The sequence below is a fragment of the Lepus europaeus genome, chromosome 10, assembly GCF_033115175.1.
Source record: "Lepus europaeus isolate LE1 chromosome 10, mLepTim1.pri, whole genome shotgun sequence".
NCBI lineage: Eukaryota > Metazoa > Chordata > Mammalia > Lagomorpha > Leporidae > Lepus > Lepus europaeus.
In genome coordinates, this window is record NC_084836.1 from 75,956,231 (window position 1) to 75,975,134 (window position 18,904).

General features: G+C 46.7%; 1 protein-coding gene across 1 annotated transcript in view; it reads left to right on the top strand.

Annotated features, from left to right (window-relative positions):
* The window catches only part of NINL (ninein like), a 155,021-nt gene continuing 136,117 nt past the window's right edge, over window positions 1-18,904 (top strand). The window contains exon 1 of the mRNA XM_062203768.1: window positions 1-53. The gene's annotated coding sequence lies outside the window, so the exon portion shown is untranslated. The remainder of the gene's footprint in view (window positions 54-18,904) is intronic.

Here is an 18,904-nt window from a genome sequence, read left to right on the forward strand (position 1 = left end):
GCGCCGCGTCCGGGCCAGCGCGCCGGCGGAGACGAGAGCCGCCCACGCCGCAGGTGAGCCGGGCCGGAACGCGGGCGTGCGCGGAGCTCCGCCCCCCCGGGTGTGGCGGGCAGGGTGCGGGAAGCCCTCCCCGGAGGGGCCGGTGCAGCGTGGAGCCGGGAGCGGCGTGGCGGCCTCGCGGCACTGTGGCGGGAGGCGGGGTGTCCGGGGCCGAGCGTGGACGGACGGGCCGCGAGGTTCCCGGATCCCTAGGCGCACGCGGCCTCGCCCGCCGCTCCTGGCTGCGTGAGGAGTTAGCCCCCCGGGACAGGCTTGGCCCTGGTTCCTCAGAGGCGCCGGAGCCCCCGGGTGGGATTCCCGCAGCCCTGCCCTGTTCACCCTGCCTGGGTGAACTGGGTCTGCCCACGGCATGTTTTAGTTCCTTCCTGTTAGCCTGTTCCGTGTTGTGCATCCTGTGAACACTTGGCCCCAAGTATTCAGGCCGGCCCGTTCACGGTGAGTGACTTCGGCTGGTGGCTGTTTTTTCAGACAGCATGTAGTGCATGGCACAGCTCCCTCTGAGCGCCGTCTGCCCACCTTCGGTTCTTACCTTGAGCAGGTAGCTGCCAGGTACTGCTCTTCCTCCCTGGCTCAGGAGGCAAAAACAGGAGCAGTGTTCTGGCCTCGCACCCAACCTGGAAGTTGGGGGGGGTGGGCAGAGACAGGGCTGTGGTGGCGCTGTGGTGGGGCTGTGTGGCCACAGGAGAGTGGCCTCTCCCATTTGGGGGGCTCTCTCTGTTGTCTGCTTCCTCAGATTTTTCCCAAGGAGTTGAGTGGCAGAGGCTGCAACTGGACCCTAGGTATGGCCTGGGCTGTAAGTACAAATTAGGAATTCGGGCTCAAGTCCAGCGATTTGGTTAATCACAAGCAAAAGGCCATAACTCTGCATCATGCTCCCCCTGGAGCTATTTGGGAGGTGGCCGTGGTGGGAGGCGTTCCTTCTTCCATGGTGGGGTGGCCTTGAGCCTCCTGGGTGCTGACGGGTCTTCCGGGGGACAGAGGAGCCCTTTGGTGTGAGTTGGGACTGGAATACAGGAAGGTCTCCCTTGAGTGAAAGTCATTTCTCCACTTCTCAGGGAAGCCAGTGCCCTCCATGTAGCTGCGACGCCGTAAAACTTGATTTGAGAAGCCCTGGTGTGCACAAGTTTGGGGCCTTTGTTGCTTTTTATCTCATGAGAGGAAACTGGCAGTTTTATTTTATCTTTTGTGATGTGACACATTGTCTTATAACCCAGTTGCCTATATTTTGGAATCTACTTTGCTGAATAGTAATGATTTTGGTGCCTTGGAGTGTCTCACTTAGGTCATTGTGTGTTGTTGTTAAAGGTATGAGAGGACGTGGTTCTGCAAAGTCTGCAGGGTTTTAGGGCTGCAGTAAAGAATTTCACATTCGGAGATAGTGTTAGAGTGTTTTAGCTGATGCCAGTGATGGAAAACCCGACTCAGTCTGGCTTAAGCCGAGGCCACAGTAAAAAGTACAGGGCTTCAGGATGGGCAGGCTGCTCTGTGGCCGAGCCAGCCACTGGGGACTCAGGGCACCCAGGTCACTCTTCTGAGCAGTGTCAGACTGGCTGCAATGCCAGGGAGAGGGAGGCCAGTCTCCTGGCTGTCTTTAGGAATGAGAAACGACACACCCGATGCCTCTGGCCAAGCCAGGTGGAGTCAATGCCATTTGAACCCATTGCAGGCTGGGGATGGCTTCCCGGCAGAGAGGCATGGGGCTGGGTGAGTCCAGGCTGTGGGGGCCTGGTCACAGTGGGCTTGTGTGAGCCTCACCTCCCAGGTACTTGCCCACTCCACCAGAGCCCAGAAACTCACAGAATGGAGCCCAGCTCTCTTGATGTTTTCTTTTTAAATTTTGGATGAGGATTCACTATGTACCAAGCACTGTTTTCAATGCTTTTGGTGCATTCTTTCATGGAGCACTCACAGGAGTTCAAGGACTAGGGCATGCTGTGCACTATCTCCCACAGTCAGGGAGTTCAAGGGTCAGAGGTTAATAATTGCTCAAGGTCAGGTGGAGTTCAGGATGCTTGGCTCTGGATAGACTCCCTGCAAATTCCACCTCCCCCACTGTGCTATAACGTGTAGTCTCCCAGCTTGATGGGGTTCCCACCATGCCTCACTGCCTCAGAGTGACTGGATTTCTGTACCTTAAAAGGAAGATTGTTGGCCGGTGCTGAGGCTCACTAGGCTAATCCTCCACCTTGTGGCGCCGGCACACCGGGTTCTAGTCCCGGTCGGGGCTCCGGATTCTGTCCCGGTTGCCCCTCTTCCAGGCCAGCTCTCTGCTGTGGCCCGGGAGTGCAGTGGAGGATGGCTCAAGTGCGTGGGCCCTGCACCCCATGGGAGACCAGGATAGGCACCTGGCTCCTGCCATCGGATCAGCGCGGTGCGCCGGCCGCAGCGCACCGGCCGCGGCAGCCATTGGAGGGTGAATCAACGGCAAAGGAAGACCTTTCTCTCTGTCTCTCTCTCTCCTGTCCACTCTGCCTGTCAAAAAAAAAAAAAAAAAAAGGAAGATTGTGTTTTCAGTGTTGATGAAAAGCTGTGACGTGGGACTCCTGCCTCCAAGTGCCAGGTAGGGGGGCACGTGGAAACTGTTCACTCAAATTCCAGTTTTAAGCAAGAGTACTAACGACCCTGTGAATTGTGCTTTGCTTTTTGCGTTTTCCTGGAAATGACATTTTACAAATAGTCTAAAGCTGGGATTGGGACTGGAACAAACCCTGAGCCGCCAGCAGGCAGGCACAGAGGGATGGAGGCCTCACCCTTCGAGCTATACCTCCTCCTGAGCTCCTCCCAAGCTCCTCCCACACTGGGGCCTCCCAGGGCCTCGGGGTCTCCCTTAGGCTTGCAGATGGTATCAAACAAGAGTGAAACATTCCTGGATTTGGAATTTGAGTTCCAAGAATACAGGAATTTAGGAAACAGTCACAAATGATTTAGAAACCAACAGGGAGAGTCTGCTCAGCTTAGATGTTGAGGAGCAGGTTGTCACAACCCCAGGGAGAGCACCTTGAGCCAAACTTCTCCACCTGCCAGAGTGCATGGGGGGAGGCGGGAAGAGGAGCAGACTTTGGACTCAAGGCCTTGGGGCTTCTAGCTGCGTCATAGAAGGAAGCTGGCAAAACCAGGCAGGCAGGTCACCAAGTCCCCAAGGAGGGAGAGGTGATAGATCCTGGCACAGGGTGCATGTCCTGAAGGCATGGGGGCTAAAACTGAGGTCTCCTCCTATGAGAACCAGGACAGCAGAGCCTTCTGCTCCCCGAGTCCCCAGGGCCAGCTCCAGCCACTCCTTGAGTCAGCTGATTTACTGCTCTCCTCCCTGAGGACCTAGAGGAATGGAAGCTATGGGGCAGGCGTGTCCCCGGGCTCTACGCAGGGACAGAAATATGGATGTCCCATCTCTGAACCCCTCAGTCCACACAAATGTCCTGTTCTCATTTCTCTTAGAGCTCCTGCAGGATGTGAGCATGGCTCCTGTGTGACATCAGCCAGTCCCCCACCTATGTGAGCCTGCTTTAGAACTGGGCAGTTCTGGGGCTGGCGTTGTGCAGTACCAGGTTAAGATGCCAACAGCAACACCAGCATCCCATATGGGTGCTGGTTCGAGTCCCAGCTGCTCCACTTCTGATTCAGCTCCCTGTTAATGCATCTAGGAAAGCAGTGGAAGATGGCCCACATCCTTGGACCCCTGCACCCACAGGAGAGACCTGATGAAGCTTCTGGCTCCTAGCTTCAACTCGGCCCAGCCCTGGCTGTTGCTGCCATTTTGGGGGTGAACCAGAAGATGGAAGACCTCTCTATTTCTCTCTCTCTCTCTCTCTCTGTAACTCTAACCTTGAAATAAATAAAATAAGTCTTTAAGAAAAAAAGGACTGGGCTGAATTGTCATGATTCCAAAGTACACACACTAAGACTCTGGTATTTGTAGACTGTACTATTGAAGAGTCTCATCGTGCAGATTGATACAAAAGGTGACTGCCCTGTTGTGAACCCCGTCTCAACCAAGGGACCAAGGTTAGCCTCTCCGGTAGTGAGGTGCACCAGGAGGACACCACCCTGCCCTGGGGCTGGTCCCACCGCAGCTGCCTGAATCAGCTGTGCACAGGCACAACCGTTTCTGGGATGCTCTACAAAATACACGGCCTGTGTACTCTTCAAAATTCTCAGGGTTAGGAAATGCAGTGAAGTGTTGGTTCTAGCTGAGAGGGGCCTAAGAGAACATTCATCTCGGAGCGCAAGAGGGGAGAGTTATGGAGGAAATGATATGATGGGCATGATAGATGGGGCAGAGAAGAAGCAGTTGGTGAAGCTAGTTGGCAAGGGAGTATTCCAGAATTCTTTGCACTGTACCTAGAACTTTTCTAGATATTTGAAATTATATTGATGTAAAAAGTTGCCTGAAGAGGGGCTGGCACTGTGACACAGTGTCACCCTGGCCTGAAGTGCTGACACCCATATGGGCACCAGTTCTAGTCCTGGCTGCTCCTCTTCTGATCCAGCTCTCTGCTATGGCCTGGGAAAGCAGTAGAAGATGGCCCAAGTACTTGGGTGCCTGCACCCACGTGGGAGACCAGGAAGAGGCACCTGGCTCCTGGCTTTGGATTGGCACAGCTCCAGCCGGTGCAGCCATCTAGGGAGTGGACCAGCGGATGGAAGACCTCTCTCTCTGTCTCTACCTCTCTTTGTAACTCTGTCTTTCAAATAAATAAAAATAAATCTTAAAAAAAAAAAAAAAAGTTGCCTGAAGAATATCTTCCCTGTGTTCACTGCATCTAAAAGGCCTCCTGCCAGTAAGAAAAGTTTCCTGTAGTTCATCTGTGCTAACATACAGCTTGTTTCACACCTGGTGACATTTCTGAATTTGAAGTGAGTCTTTTTTTTTTTTTTTTTTTTTTTTGACCGATAGAGTCATAGTGAGAGAGAGAGACAGAGAGAAAGGTCTTCCTTTTCCGTTGGTTCACCCCCAAAATGGCCACTACGGCTGGAGCTATGCTGATCCGAAGCCAGGAGCCAGGTGCTTCTCCTGGTCTCCCATGCAGGTGCAGGGCCCAAGCACTTGGGCCATCCTCCACTGCACTCCTGGGCCACAGCAGAGAGCTGGACTGGAAGAGGAGCAACCAGGACTGGAACCCGGTGCCCATATGGGATGCTGGCGCCGCAGGCAGAGGATTAACCAAGTGAGCCACAGCACCGGCCCTGAAGTGCGTCTTAAAATCTATGCTGTCTTAGCCTTGGGTTAGATGTTAACTGCAATTTTTCTTTCTTCATCATTTGTCATGAAATTATTTTTTCTATAATAATTGTCAATTTTATTCCTCTGCTTAAGAGATCCAGAGGTAGTATGAAGTTTATATGTCATTTTTATAGTTCTTTCATCAAGAATTTAGTTTGTCACTATTGCCCCTGTTAGCTAGTTGCAAATTATTTGACTCTTTTAAAACAAATAAAAAGAACCTTAATATTTTTGTGTGTATGAGATATAGGTGTTCATTTGAAAAATACACATAAGCAGAAAGAAAACCAAAACTTTACACTGCACAGAAACAAGCAGTTATGTTTTTGATAATGTTTCATATATACCCAATTTGGAATTTTATCTTACATGTGTAACCCAACACTTGATATGCTTCTCTGTAGCCTGTTGGGTTTTATTTTGTACTATGGAATGAATATATTTCCATGCGTATGTTTGCAACTTTCCAATTGGAAAACAGATCTGGAAGATGGGTCGAAATCCAAGGAGATGCCAGTAATAAGGAAGCTACCTTGGGGCTGGCTCTGTGGCGCAGCAGGTTAACACCCTGGCTTGAAGCACCGGCATCCCATATGGGTGCCGATTCAAGACCTGGCTGCTTCACTTCCGATCCAGCTCTCTGCTATGGCCTGGGAAAGCAGTAGAAGATGGCCCAAGCTCTTGGGCCCCTGCACCCACGTGGGAGACCTGGAAGAAGCTCCTGGCTCCTGGCTTTGGATTGGCGCAGCTCCACCTGTTACAGCCAATTGGGGAGTGAACCATCAGATGGAAGACCTCTCTCTCTCTCTCTTCTCTGCCTCTCTTCTCTCTGTGTAACTCTTTCAAATAAATAAATAAATCTAAAAAAAAAAAAAAAAAAAAGGAAGCTACCTAAAACAAAATGCCACCAGATGATAACAAGTGAAACGAAGCTCACATGTTATAAAACGCTAACCGAAAGAAAGCAGGGGCCAGATTTTAGGATCCGACAAGAATTCAAGGCCTACAGCACACAGGAGAAGGGTGGCTGCGGGGATGTCTGCTTCCAAGAGATCTTCACAAACTTGCTTCTTACTCTTCTTGTCTCCTCCCTAAGCCTTTCCAGCTCATCTGCTCTTATCATTTCTTCAGAACACTTGCCTGATGGGAGTGTCCTCTTAAGTCCTGGGCCCTGCCAAGCTGCCTTATTAGGCCTTCTTGGAAAGGGTGGGGAGCTCCTTGCTGTCATGGGGGCTGTCTTCTGTGATTTTCCTTCACAGAATTTTGGCAAATTGAATATGTTTATATTTCTCTTTTAAATTATTTTTTGGGATCCAGGGAGTTTCCTGTCCCTTCTCTCACCTGATTTGTGTGGCGACCAGGAATCCAGAAAGGATTGGGCACTTTTCTCCTCCATCGGTAGGCAGTGGCTGGATCAAAAGCTCTCCTGTAGGTTTGATGAAATGCGGACTCTTTCTCTGGGCTGATGTGTGATGAGGTGGGAAGAAAGGAGACAGCACTTGCAGTGGCTGGTACACAGAACGTGTTCTGTTCCTCATGTCCGTATCTCCCTAGGGCAGATATCTATCCTCCCTCCTCATGTCCACCCCGGGCCCTTACAGATACTGCAGACTCAGCATACTGCACACCTTCACCTCTGCCACCCCCAGGAAGTTCTTCCTCTGTGCCTCTTGCCTCAGGAAGAAGAAACCTGGTTGGTTTGTTGTTGTTGTTTAAAGATCTATTTATTTATTAAAAGGCAGAGTGAGGAGAGAGAGGTATCTTGCATCTGCTGTTCACTCCCCAAATGATAGCAACAGCCAAGTCTGGGCCGGGCTTAAAACCCAGAATTCCATGTGGGTCTCCCACATGGGTGGCAGGAGCCCAAATACTTGGATTCTCATGTGCTGTCTTCCCAGGTGCATTAGCAGGAAGTTGGATTGGAAGCAGAGCAGTTAGGACTTCAGAAACCAGATTTTTATGATTCTGATTTTTTTTTTAGAGATTTATTTTATTTATTTGAAAGGCAGAGTGACAGGTAGAGAGGGATAGAGAGAGAGAGCACGCTTCCATCCACCTGTTTATTCCCAAAGTAGCCTTGAAGGCCAGGGCTGGGCCAGGCTGAAGCCAGGAGCCTGGAATTCCATCCCGGTCTCCCACGTGGGTGGCAGAGACTCACATACTTGGGCCATCTGCTGCTGCTTTCCTAGGTACATTAGCAAGAAGCTGGATCAGAAGCGGAGCAGCTGGGACTCAAAGTGACTCTCTGATACAGGATGCAGGCATCGCAAGCAGTGACTTAATCTGCAGCACCACAATACCAGCCCTAGAAACATGACTTTTAAAAGCCAGTGATGCGGAGGATCTCTTTAAGACCTCCGAGGAAAGGAAGGGTCGTCAAAGAAGGAGACACTCTTCTCTGAAGGGAGAAGAGAACATCCTCTTTGCTTATGGCTGTGTCCAAATAACAATGGAGTCTATGGTCACAAAAGACCTCCATAGCTCTGGCAGCCCATGACAAGAGCCTTGGATGATCACTGACATCATAAAAAAAAAAAAAGAGTGTTAATTGTTAAAGGAACAACAGTAGTCACTGTACACTTGCTCCCCAGGTAGGACCTCTGTCCCTATTGAATTGCAATATGAGAATTGACTGCAAATTCCCTCCCCAAACTGTAACTCTATATGTTGTGTGAGGGAGTGGGGGCAAATTGTTGAAATCTATGATTAGCATAGAGGTGGTCCTCTGTATATAAAGTCATACTAAAAATGATCCATAATGAAGAAGGAGATGGGAGAGGGAATGGGAGGCGGGAAGGGAGCGGGGTGGGGGGCATGAGAGAAAGAACCACTATATTCCTAAAGTTGTATCTATGTAAAAATGCATTCATTAAATTAAAAAAAAAAAAAGCCAGTGATGGTCCTAGGATGTCCAGGGGGCGTCAGGAGGGGATTACCTGGCTGTGCAGTCGTCCAGGGTGCACTGGTTTCAGTTCCACTTGTTCCTGAGAGGACTTTGGGATCTAGATGTCTGTGCTCACATTACCCGCCCGTCAAGTGAAGGTGGTTTTCCTGCAGCCGGAAGATAACACATGAGGCAGCTTAAGGCACCATAAAGCTATGAAATTCTGTAACCAAAACTAGGAGGGTTTTTTAAAAAGTCTTAATGCTGTGATTGTTTGTATCCCAGATGCACATTAAACAAACAGCTCAGGTGTCAGTGATGGGCAGGTGTGTGGCTGGGTGTCTCTGCCTTTCGTTCCCAGCCCTTCCTCCCAGGTTTCTTCCCTGCCCTGATCCCAGTGTCTGGGTGATTTTCACACTGGACCCTAGTAGGAAATGTATCCCTGATTACTAGAAATAAGGGGCATTTGTGTAGGATTTTAAGCGTCCTGATACCCAGACTTCTGTCCACTCTGCTCTGAGCTGCCCAGTGGTGGCAGTGTCAGGAAGCTGGGTAGCAGGGCATTTCATTAGCCTTGGACCACCCCTCCCAACACACACACCTCTGTGTTAGACCAGAAGTGGTTTCCTCTGACTTAATGTTCCCTAGTCCTGTGTGACTCTGGAAACTTTGCATCAGTTCAGGATCACAGAGTTTTATTTTCGTTTGTTTTTCTTTGGAAGAGTTAATTTAATTGCAACAGCAGAATGTGGACATTTCCTCATCTCCTGGTTTCTCAGATGGCCCTGTTTTATCTACATTTAGAATGACTAATTCTTGGCAATCCTCAATCCCTCCTAGGGCCTTTGAATTATTGGTGTTTACACTGACCCTCACAGCCGGCTCATTCTTTGGAAGTGGAAACCAAAAATATTCAGTACTAGGTCAGGTTCTGTGGGCTTTTAAATACGTGGGGAGGGGCCGGTGCTGTGGCGCAGTGGATTAAGGGCCTGGCCTACAGCACCGGCATCCCATATGGGTGCCTGTTTGAGACCCAGTGGCTCCACTCCCTATCCATCTCCCTGCAAATGCACCTGGGAAAGCAGCAGAGGACGGCCCAGGTGCTTGGGCTCTTGTACCCTTGTGGGAGACCTGGAAGAAGCTCCTGGCTCCTGGCTTCAGATCAGCTCAGCTCTAGCCATTGCAGCCATTTGAGGAGTGAACCAGTGGATGGAAGACCTCTCTCTGTCTCTGTCTATACTTCTCTCTGTAACTCTGTTTCAAATAAATAGAATAAGTCTTTAAAAAAAATAGGTGTGTAGAGAGAGATGGACGTTAGGCGGTAAAGCTGATGCTTGGGACATCCACATCCCATATCAGAGTGTCTGGGTTCAAGTGCCAGATCCACTTCCAGTTCCAGCAGCCTAGGAGGCCTCAAAGATGGCTCAAGTATTTGCATGGGAGACTCAGGTTGAGTTCCAGCCTCCTAACTTCGGCCTGGTGTAGCACCTGCTGTTGGGACCGTTTGAGGAGTGAACCAGCAGATGGAAGATTGATTCTCTCTCTCTCTCTCTCTCTCTCTCTCTCTCTGTTATTCTGTATCTCAAGTAAATAAAAATTAATAAATAAAATTTCTAAAAATGTGCAGAGAGCAGAGAAGAGCAGTAGAGTGTGACGTGCCTTTAGATTCCTCACTGCTCGGCTAGAATTTCAGATACACAAGTTGAAAAGGTCGTGAGAAGGGGGTGAACTGTGTTTCGGCTTTCTAGCATAGGTTTAATGGGCTGTGTTATTCTATTGTCTTCCTTTCTGTACAGACAACAGAAAACACGGAAGGTGGCACTCTGGCTCTGGTGAAGAAGAAACGCCTACTGTTTCATAACAGATGGCTAGAATGGATTAGGGTATAGACTGCTTAGTTGAAACATGGCTTTTTAATTCTAGGGAGTATATAAGATGATTTTCTTTCCTTACGATTAGGTTCACTAACAAAGATTCTTGCAAGACATTAGGACTTTCCAGTTTGGTTCAGAGCTGCAAGAGACATTTTCTCTATGTTCTCGATATCAAATTCTTGCACTTAATTCTTGGAAATTTTTTTTAAATATTAAGAAATAATTTATGTGTTTGCGTGGTATTTGTGCTCATGAGGAAGCATCAGTACTTTGTAAAATTCGTAGAAAGATGGAATGGCTGGCACTGCGGCTCAATAGGCTAATCCTCCGCCTGCAGCTCCGGCACACCGGATTCTTGCCCAGGTCTGGGCGCTGGATTCTGTCCTGGTTGCTCCTCTTCCAGTCCAGCTCTCTGCTGTGGCCCAGGAAGGCAGTGGAAGATGGCCCAAGTGCTTGGGCCCTGCACCCGCATGGGAGACCAGGAGAAGCACCTGGCTCCTGGCTTCAGATCAGCGTGGTGCACCGGCCGCAGCGGCCACTGCGGGTGAACCAACGGAAAAGGAAGAGCTTTCTCTCTGTCTCTCTCTCTCTCACTGTCCACTCTGCCTGTCAAAAAGAAAGAAAGAAAGAAAGAGAGAGAGAGAGAGAGAGAGAGAGAGAGAGAGAGAGAGAAAGAAAGAAAGAAAGAAAGAAAGAAAGAAAGAAAGAAAGAAAGAAAGAAAGAAGGAATACGTTTATTTTGGTGCAAAAATTTTTCATGGAAAAAAGTTCATGAAAAATGGTATTGTGAAAAAATATGCATGGACTTTAAATTTTTTCGCAGAAACATGAACATCTTTTTATGCCTTATTTTTCACAGACTTTCTGAGGTCCCCTCATGCATAAAGGACGGTGTCCTAGCTCTGGAGTTAGACCTCAGTATGAGTTCACTTACTAGCTTGGGAAAATTGCCCAGCCTCTGTGCATTTCTTCAGTCTGTAAAACGGAGCCCTTTTTATTATTTTTATTTATTTTAAGGTCATGTGACCAAAACAAAGTAGGTGGCAACAGTCATTCCATAAACAGTCCCAACTCAGAATGGCAAAACACGAATGCTTCCAAAAATTGGCAGTTTCTAAAAGGGGAAGACTGCACTAATCCAAACCTTACCTTGCCACCCCCACCCCCAGTCGGTCCCCAGGTACACTGGTGTGTGCAGGTTTATCTGGTGGGGGACCTGTGCTTTATTCTTCTGGTTTTAGCCTTTTTATTAGATGAGTGTTGATGTGCTTGTCAGCTTTCATTGCTGGAAATAAACACCGGGCTGTGCTGTGTTTGCCCTGTGTTAGACTTTTAGCTTTTTTCTGAGTAGTTAGGGACCCTTGAAGTAGCTGTGAAAAGTCTTCCCTCTCCCACAGCCCTGCCTCCTGTGTACTCTGGCTGCCCGTGGGACTGTGGGGGTCTCTGATCAGAGCCTCTCCGCTGGCTTCTCCTTCCGTTCATTCATTTGAGGTATGCTGAGGAGTCTGGGCCGGTCTGGCTTACAGGCCCGACCTTGACCCCAGCGTGTGAGACACAGAATCAATCCTCTGACCTTGCCCCGCCCCGTGGAGAGAAGTGAGGGGAGCCCTTTCCTGAGCTGTCTCTGGTGTGTGTGGCCCTCAAGGTTGGCAGCACTGTGCTTACATTACCATGGAAATCAGGATTCAGCCCTGAGGCAGCTGGATTTTTTTTTTTCCCCTCCCTGGATGTCTGATGACCTTGTTCTGCCAGTGGCTGTTTGGTCTTGCTGGTTGGAATCTTGGTGGAAAAGCCGCAGTTCACAGCCACGTGCTCCTGCTCAAAGAGTAAAAACAGCCAGTCTCGCCCAGCAGCTCAGACATTTTGGGAAATGAAAAAAAAGTCAGTGTTTGTATGAACTCTCCCCCAATCTGTGGCTTGGGTAGACAGCCAGAGGTTCCAGCGGGCTGACTGACTATGCTCTGGGTGAGTGTCTTGGGGGCTCAGGTTGTCCCCTGGCAGCTTTCAGGACCTGGTTGCCATGCTGCCTGCCCTCTCCAGCATGAACCCTGGCCTTCCACTTCAAAGAGAAATCTAGGTTAGGGATCCTTGGCCTCTGCCTCCCTGGTGCCTCTCAGTGCGTAACTGCACCCACATCTCCCTGTGTCCTGGGGAGTGACTTCCTGGGAGGCAGTGGCCCACCCACTTCCCTTGAACAGGGTGATCCTGACCTCCCCTGCCCTGAGACCTTGGCATAGTCCCCTACTGTGAGGTGAGAGGTGCATTGTAGCATTACTGCTCCAGATTCAGTCAGGTTAAGGCCTCTGGGGAAACTGACAGACACACCTTCCAGGATGAACACAAAATCATTTTTTTAAATAAAACTAGGTATAAATGCCTTAGCATGAGTAATCTTGCAGCAGGATCATTTACTGAAGTTTAATATGTATCTTCTGCTGCTTTTTTTCATTCCAAGACATCAGCCAGAACTTTTGCTTCAGGGGAGTTTATGTCGAAGCTGTAGGCTCCCTTCCTTTTTGGGAAAAAAAATTGCATCTCCTGAAATTGACTTGTATGTGCATATGTGTGCATGTGTGTGTGCAATTCACAGGGCTGGGATGTATGTAGAGATTTCTGTGACACTCCAAGGAGAATGCAGGATCGTTCTATCACCCAGAAAACGGGCTTGCTGTCCTGTAGTCCTGACCCTTGTCCACCGTGATCTGCCCTCTGTCCCTGCAGTTTCGCCTTTTCCAGAATGTCCTCTAAATGGAATCTTACAGCATGTGACCCTCCAGTCGGGCCTCTGACCTCAGTGTATGTTGTGTTGTGTGTACTCACACGTTGCTCTGTTGTGTTGGTGAGTTATCCCAGGTAAGGGTGTACCACAGTGTGAACCCATTGAAGGACCAGAGGGTTGTTTGCTGTTTCCGATGATTGTGAATAGGGTCATGGTAAACATTTGTGTACAGGTTTTGTGTGAACGTGTTTTCCTTTCTCTAGGGAGATCACTTAGGCTGGGTCACAGGGGCAGGCTGTTTAGTTGTATAAGAAACGACTTTCTCTCCAGAGGGTGATTCTACCATTGTGCATTCCTGCTCCTATTCACACATGCCAGAGGTTCATTTGCTCTCCGTACTGGCTCTTAATATTGGCAATTTATTGATTATTTATTTTCTTGAGATTGATTTTATGTTATACTAGGTGGTGGGCACAAAGCGGTCCATTTAATAAAGTTGACAGCTTCTCTCAAAACATTTTTAATAATACACAATTAAAACTATTGGTTGAACTCTGTAATTAGCACACAGTTATTCTTAGGTGTTTAAATTTAACTGAAAAGTGATCCCTGTTAAATATAAGAGTGGGAATAAGAGAGGGAGGAGATGTACAATTTGGGACATGCTGAAGCTGACTTGCCCCAAATGGTAGAGTTAGAAATATGCAAGGGGATTCCAATACAATCCCATCAAGGTTGCATGTACCAATGCCGTCTCACTAGTCCAAGTGATCAATTTCAGTTCACAATTGATCACACTGATAGGTCTAAGAGTCAAAGGGATCACACAAACAAGACTAGTGTCTGCTAATACTAACTGATAGAATCAAAAAGGGAGAGAACGATCCAACATGGGAAGTGGGATACACAGCAGACTCATAGAATGGCAGATGTCCTAAATAGCACTCTGGCCTCAGAATCAGCCCTAAGGCATTCGGATCTGGCTGAAGAGCCCATGAGAGTATTTTAGGCAAGGAAAGCCAGGACACTCTGGAAAAAAAAAAAAACAAAACACACACACACACCTAAATGAAAGATCTCTGCGAGTGAGATTCCAGTAGAAAGAACGGGCCATTAAAGAAGGAGGTACCTTTCTCTGAAGGGAGGAGAGAACTTCCACTTTGACTATGACCTTGTCTAAATATGGTAAGAGTCAGTGAACTTAAAAGGCCTCCATAGCCTCATGACAAGAGCCTAGGGAGATTTCTGACGCCATAAACAAGAGTGTCAAATTGCTAAGTCAACAACAGGAGTCACTGTGCACTTACTCCTCATGTAGGATCTCTGTCCTTAATGTGTTGTTCAATGTGAATTAATGCTATAACTAGTACTCAAACAGTATTTTACACTTTATGTTCTGTGTGGGTGCAAACTGTTGAAAGCTTTACTTAATATATACTAAATCGATCTTCTGTATATAAAGATAATTGAAAATGAATCTTTTTTTAAACTTTATTTAATGAATATAAATTTCCAGTGTACAGCTTATAGATTACAATGGCTTCCCCCTCCCATAACTTCCCTCCCACCCACAACCCTCCCCTCTCCCGCTCCCTCTCCCTTTCCATTCGCATCAAGATTCATTTTCAATTCTCTTTATATACAGAAGATCAATTTAGTATAAAGATTTCAACAGTTTGCACCCACATAGAAACACAAAGTGAAACATACTGTTTGAGTACTAGTTATAGCATTAAGTCAAAATGTACAGCACATTAAGGACAGAGATCCCACATGAGGAGAAAGTGCACAGTGGCTCTTGTTGTTGACCCAACAAATTGACACTCTAGTTTATGGTGCCAGTAACCACCCTAGGCTCTTGTCATGAGTTGCCAAGGCTATGGAAGCCTTCCAAGTTTGCTGACTCTGATCATATTTAGACAAGGTCATAAAAGACAGAGTGAGGATAGTAACCAATGATCCTAAGGGTGGCATTTACCAGGTTTGAACAATTATACAGCATTAAGTGGGGAAGAGGACCATCAGTACACACAGGTTGGGAATAGAGCCATTGGTGGTAGAGTAGAGGTTATGATTACAAAGGAATGAGGCCCAAGTGTGCTAGACAGGGTCTAGAAGAAAGGACAGAGTCATTATTAGAGGAGCTAAGAAAGGTGCTGTCTAAGCTACAATTAAGTTTTCTGATTGAGAGGCAAATAGAACCTGATAGAAGGGGCTTGATAATAATCTGGTGGGCTTCAGGCCTTGTAAGTTCAGAGGCCCAGACCTATCTATCTCTTCACATGGGGTATATCCTAAGGGAGGTGTGAACCTCCTAGGGGAAGGCACTCTGTTGACTTTCATTACTTGGCTGGCCTGGGAGGAGAGCTGGCCAGGTAAAGGCAGGGGGCATCTCTAATAAGAAATTTACAGTTCTGCCTGCAATGTTGCTGACCCTACTTGACCATCCCCTCAGCTGCAGTGGTCACTTTGGAAGTTGGGCTGAGTGAAGGGCTTTTCAGCTTAGAGCCAATAAGATCTGTGGCTCTGACCTGGGCATCCTTCGACTCCAGGGCAGGTCCATTTCCAGTGATCCAACTCTTGGCAGAGCTGCCAGGGCTCTTCACAAGCTGACTTCTGCTGAAGCCCAGGCTTACCACACTGAAAGCCACTGCAGTGGACTGGCCTGTTGGGTCTCCTTGAGGGCAGATCACTGTACAGATCAGCCATTAATAGGCCTGCCACCCATTGCGTCTGATGCCTAGCTTTCTTTTCCTCCTGGTTTGTGTTGAAGCAGACCAGAGGATGCAAGTCAAGGGAGTGCCTGTATCCCATCTCTAATCTTCGGTGGCCTGAACTACAAGTCTATAGTCACAGGCATGTTCTGTAGTAGTTTTTCTAAGGTAGACAATGCCCATGAGGAAAATTATATTCTCACTTTAAAACTTTCTTTCCCTTTTGTCTGAAAGGGAGGTTTTTTCTACTTACTGTATACTTCGCTGATGGCGAAGTGAATCTAGCTATGAGATTATTATTTAAGTTCTTATTTTGGCTATGCTATTACAGAAAAATGTTAGCCATCTCTTTTATAAGGTCTAAAGATTAAATTGTGCATCCTACAGATTCCTTCGTAATAGAATTAGTTTCCTAGCTTGAAGAGAATAGAGAAATGAAAGAATAAGTTGGGCTTAGAATAGAGAAATGAGGGAGCAAGTCCTAGATCGCTTGCTGACAATAGCAATATTACATGAATACTTAGCAAACCATTTCGACCATTATATAACAACTTAAGAAAACATTTACCAGAAGGTCCAATGCCTTCTATAATTTTTAAGAATCATGTATTTGAAAACACCTCTTAAATATCTAACATGGTGTAGTTTGTTTAACCAGTAAACTGAAGCACAACCATATAAAATGTTTTTAGTTTCTTTCTACCAACAAGTTTAAACCATATGATACACAGATTCAGGTCACACAAATTAAAATGTATCTTTGATTGATTTTAGCAGCTTAAATGTATGGACAATCTTATCTATAAGCCATTTAAAATAAAACTCTTAATAAAATTTCCTATGTGGACATACAATATGTACACACATATAACATAGCATAATAGACCAAGATAGCAATTTTAATAATAGCTTTTAAAACTTTAACTCTTTTTGTAGATTGCCAATTGATTTGAATTGCTTTTAGTTTTTAGATTACTTTAACACATTGCTTTAACAGAGCATCAGAGTTTAATTCTATGTCAAAGAGAAATTGAGCTTCCTGTTATCTTTTGCTGTGAGGTTTCCTTCCTTTACCTTCTTTCATATTGGTGACCATGTTTCTGTGTTTCTGTGTGTAACACATCTTTAAGCATTTTTTGCAGGGCAGGATGAGTGGCAACAAATTCTTTCAGTTTCTGTTTGCTATGAAAAGTCTTAATTTCACCTTCATTCACAAATGAGAGCTTTGCAGGATATAATATTCTGGGCTGGCAGTTTTTCTCTCTTAGTACCTGGGCTATGTCTCGCCATTCCCTTCTAGCTTGTAGGGTTTCTGATGAGAAGTCTGCTGTGAGTCTAATTGGAGATCCTCTGAGAGTAATCTGACGTTTCTCTCTTGCACCTTTTAGAATCTTTTCTTTATGTTTCACTGTGGTGAGTTTGATTACAATGTGTCGTGGTGAGGATTTCTTTTGGTCATGTTTATTAGGGGTTCTATAAGCTTCCTGTACTAAGATGTCTCTGTCCTTCTCCAAACCTGGGAAATTTTCTGCTAGTATCTCACTGAAAATGCCTTCTAATCCTTTCTTCCTCTCCATGCCTTCAGGAACTCCTAGAACCCGAATGTTGGGTTTTTTAATAGTATCCTGTAGATTCCCGACAATATTTTTTAGATTTCTAATTTCTTCTTCTTTTCTTTGGTTTGCCTGTTTCCTTTCCTGTTCTCTGTCTTCTAAGTCTGATATTCTCTCTTCTGCTTTGCCCATTCTGTTTTTAAGGCTCTCTAATGTGTTTGTCATTTGATCTATTGAGTTCTTCATTTCATTGTGGTTTTTTGTCACTATCACAGTTTCATGTTCTACTAGTTGTTTCATTTCATTTTGATTCCTCCTTAATATTTCATTTTCACGAGAGAGATTTTCTATCTTGTCCATTAAGGATTTCTGTAGTTCAAGAATTTGTTTTTGAGAACTTCTTAATGTTCTTGTCAATTTTTTGAGATCTGCTTCTTGCATTTCTTCTATCTCATCATCTTCATAATCTTGAATTGGGGTGTCTTTTTCATTTGGGGACTTCATAGTGTCTTCCTTGTTCTTGTTACCTCGGTTTTTGCGTTTGTTGTGTGGCATGTTGGAGATATTTGGTTTCTTCACTGTGGTGTTTTTTCTTGTTACACTATGGCTCTATATTAAGTGGACTGTCTGCTTTTGGTGGAGCCTTAGAGGCTTGAGATAAGTGTGGACTGAGAGCTGTGTTTGGTTCCTCAGGGTTGAGGGTGTGTCAAAGATGACACTCCCAGGTTAGGCGTGGTAAATCTCTCTTTCTTTTTTTTTTTTTTTTTGATTCAAAAGGGAAGTAATTCCGCACAGCTGAACGTAATTGGAGGTAGTTAGCAGGCAAATGATATACCCACAGGAGCCAGAGATCGGAAGCTCTTTCCCAAGGACCACACAGGGAATCTCTGCTGCCCTCAGTGTGGGCTCCAATTCTCCTGCAGTCTCCCACTGGGTTGCCAAGTTAGATGCTAATCTCCTGTTATTTCACCCCTCCCCCCAGAGTCAGGTTTTTCTGCTAGGCTCAGGGCTGGTACAGACCTGAGGTCGCCCTGCTTATGACGTATGTCCAAAATGGCGCCTGCTCTTTGTCTTGCTCGCCTTGGAGGGGTGAGCAGAGAGAGAGAAACTCGTGTCCGTATCGGTCACTTTTTTTTTTTTTTCCTCTCTCTCTTCTAGTTAGCCTGGTGAACTTTTCCCCACGGAGTTTCAAGCCTCGTTCCCTCTAGTCTCCTCTTTCCACTTGCCCACCGATGTCTCGGGCTATTGAGGTTTGGCTCACCTCGCGTTCCAGCGCTGGTGTGTTGAGTCTGCTGCTGGTGTCCCGAACTTGGGCTTCCACGCTCTCCACGCAGGTCCACTGTGAATCACTAGTTCTGGAAGAGTTTCCGCTGCTGTTTCTTCCCCTACTCTTCCTTGACCCTGCAGTATCTCCACTTTTATTAACCTGTGTGTCTTGCTGAACTATCAATGTGCTCCCTTCCTATTCTGCCATCTTGCCGCTCTTCTCCGAAAATGAATCTTGATGTGAATGGAATGGGAGAGGGAGCGGGAGATGGGAGGGGTGTGGGTGGAGGGAAGTTATGGGGGGAAAAGCCATTGTAATGCATAAACTGTACTTTGGAAATTCATATTTACTAAATAAAAGTTTTTAAAAAAATAATACACAATTAAAAAGTATTCATCTCACAAGTTGTGCTGCAATCAACTCAAACAGTAGTTTGCAAAACACTACTTATAAAGCAAAGCCAGTGCACCAAGGCAGATTCAAACAACTCAAACAGTGCAAGTTTTCTGTGGCTCGGATCTTACAGTTTTCTTACTCTATCAACAGTGTCAATAGTCTGTTCCTTCATCTGGCTCCATTGCTGTGGACTGAGAAAGGCCTCTTCAGCCTGGG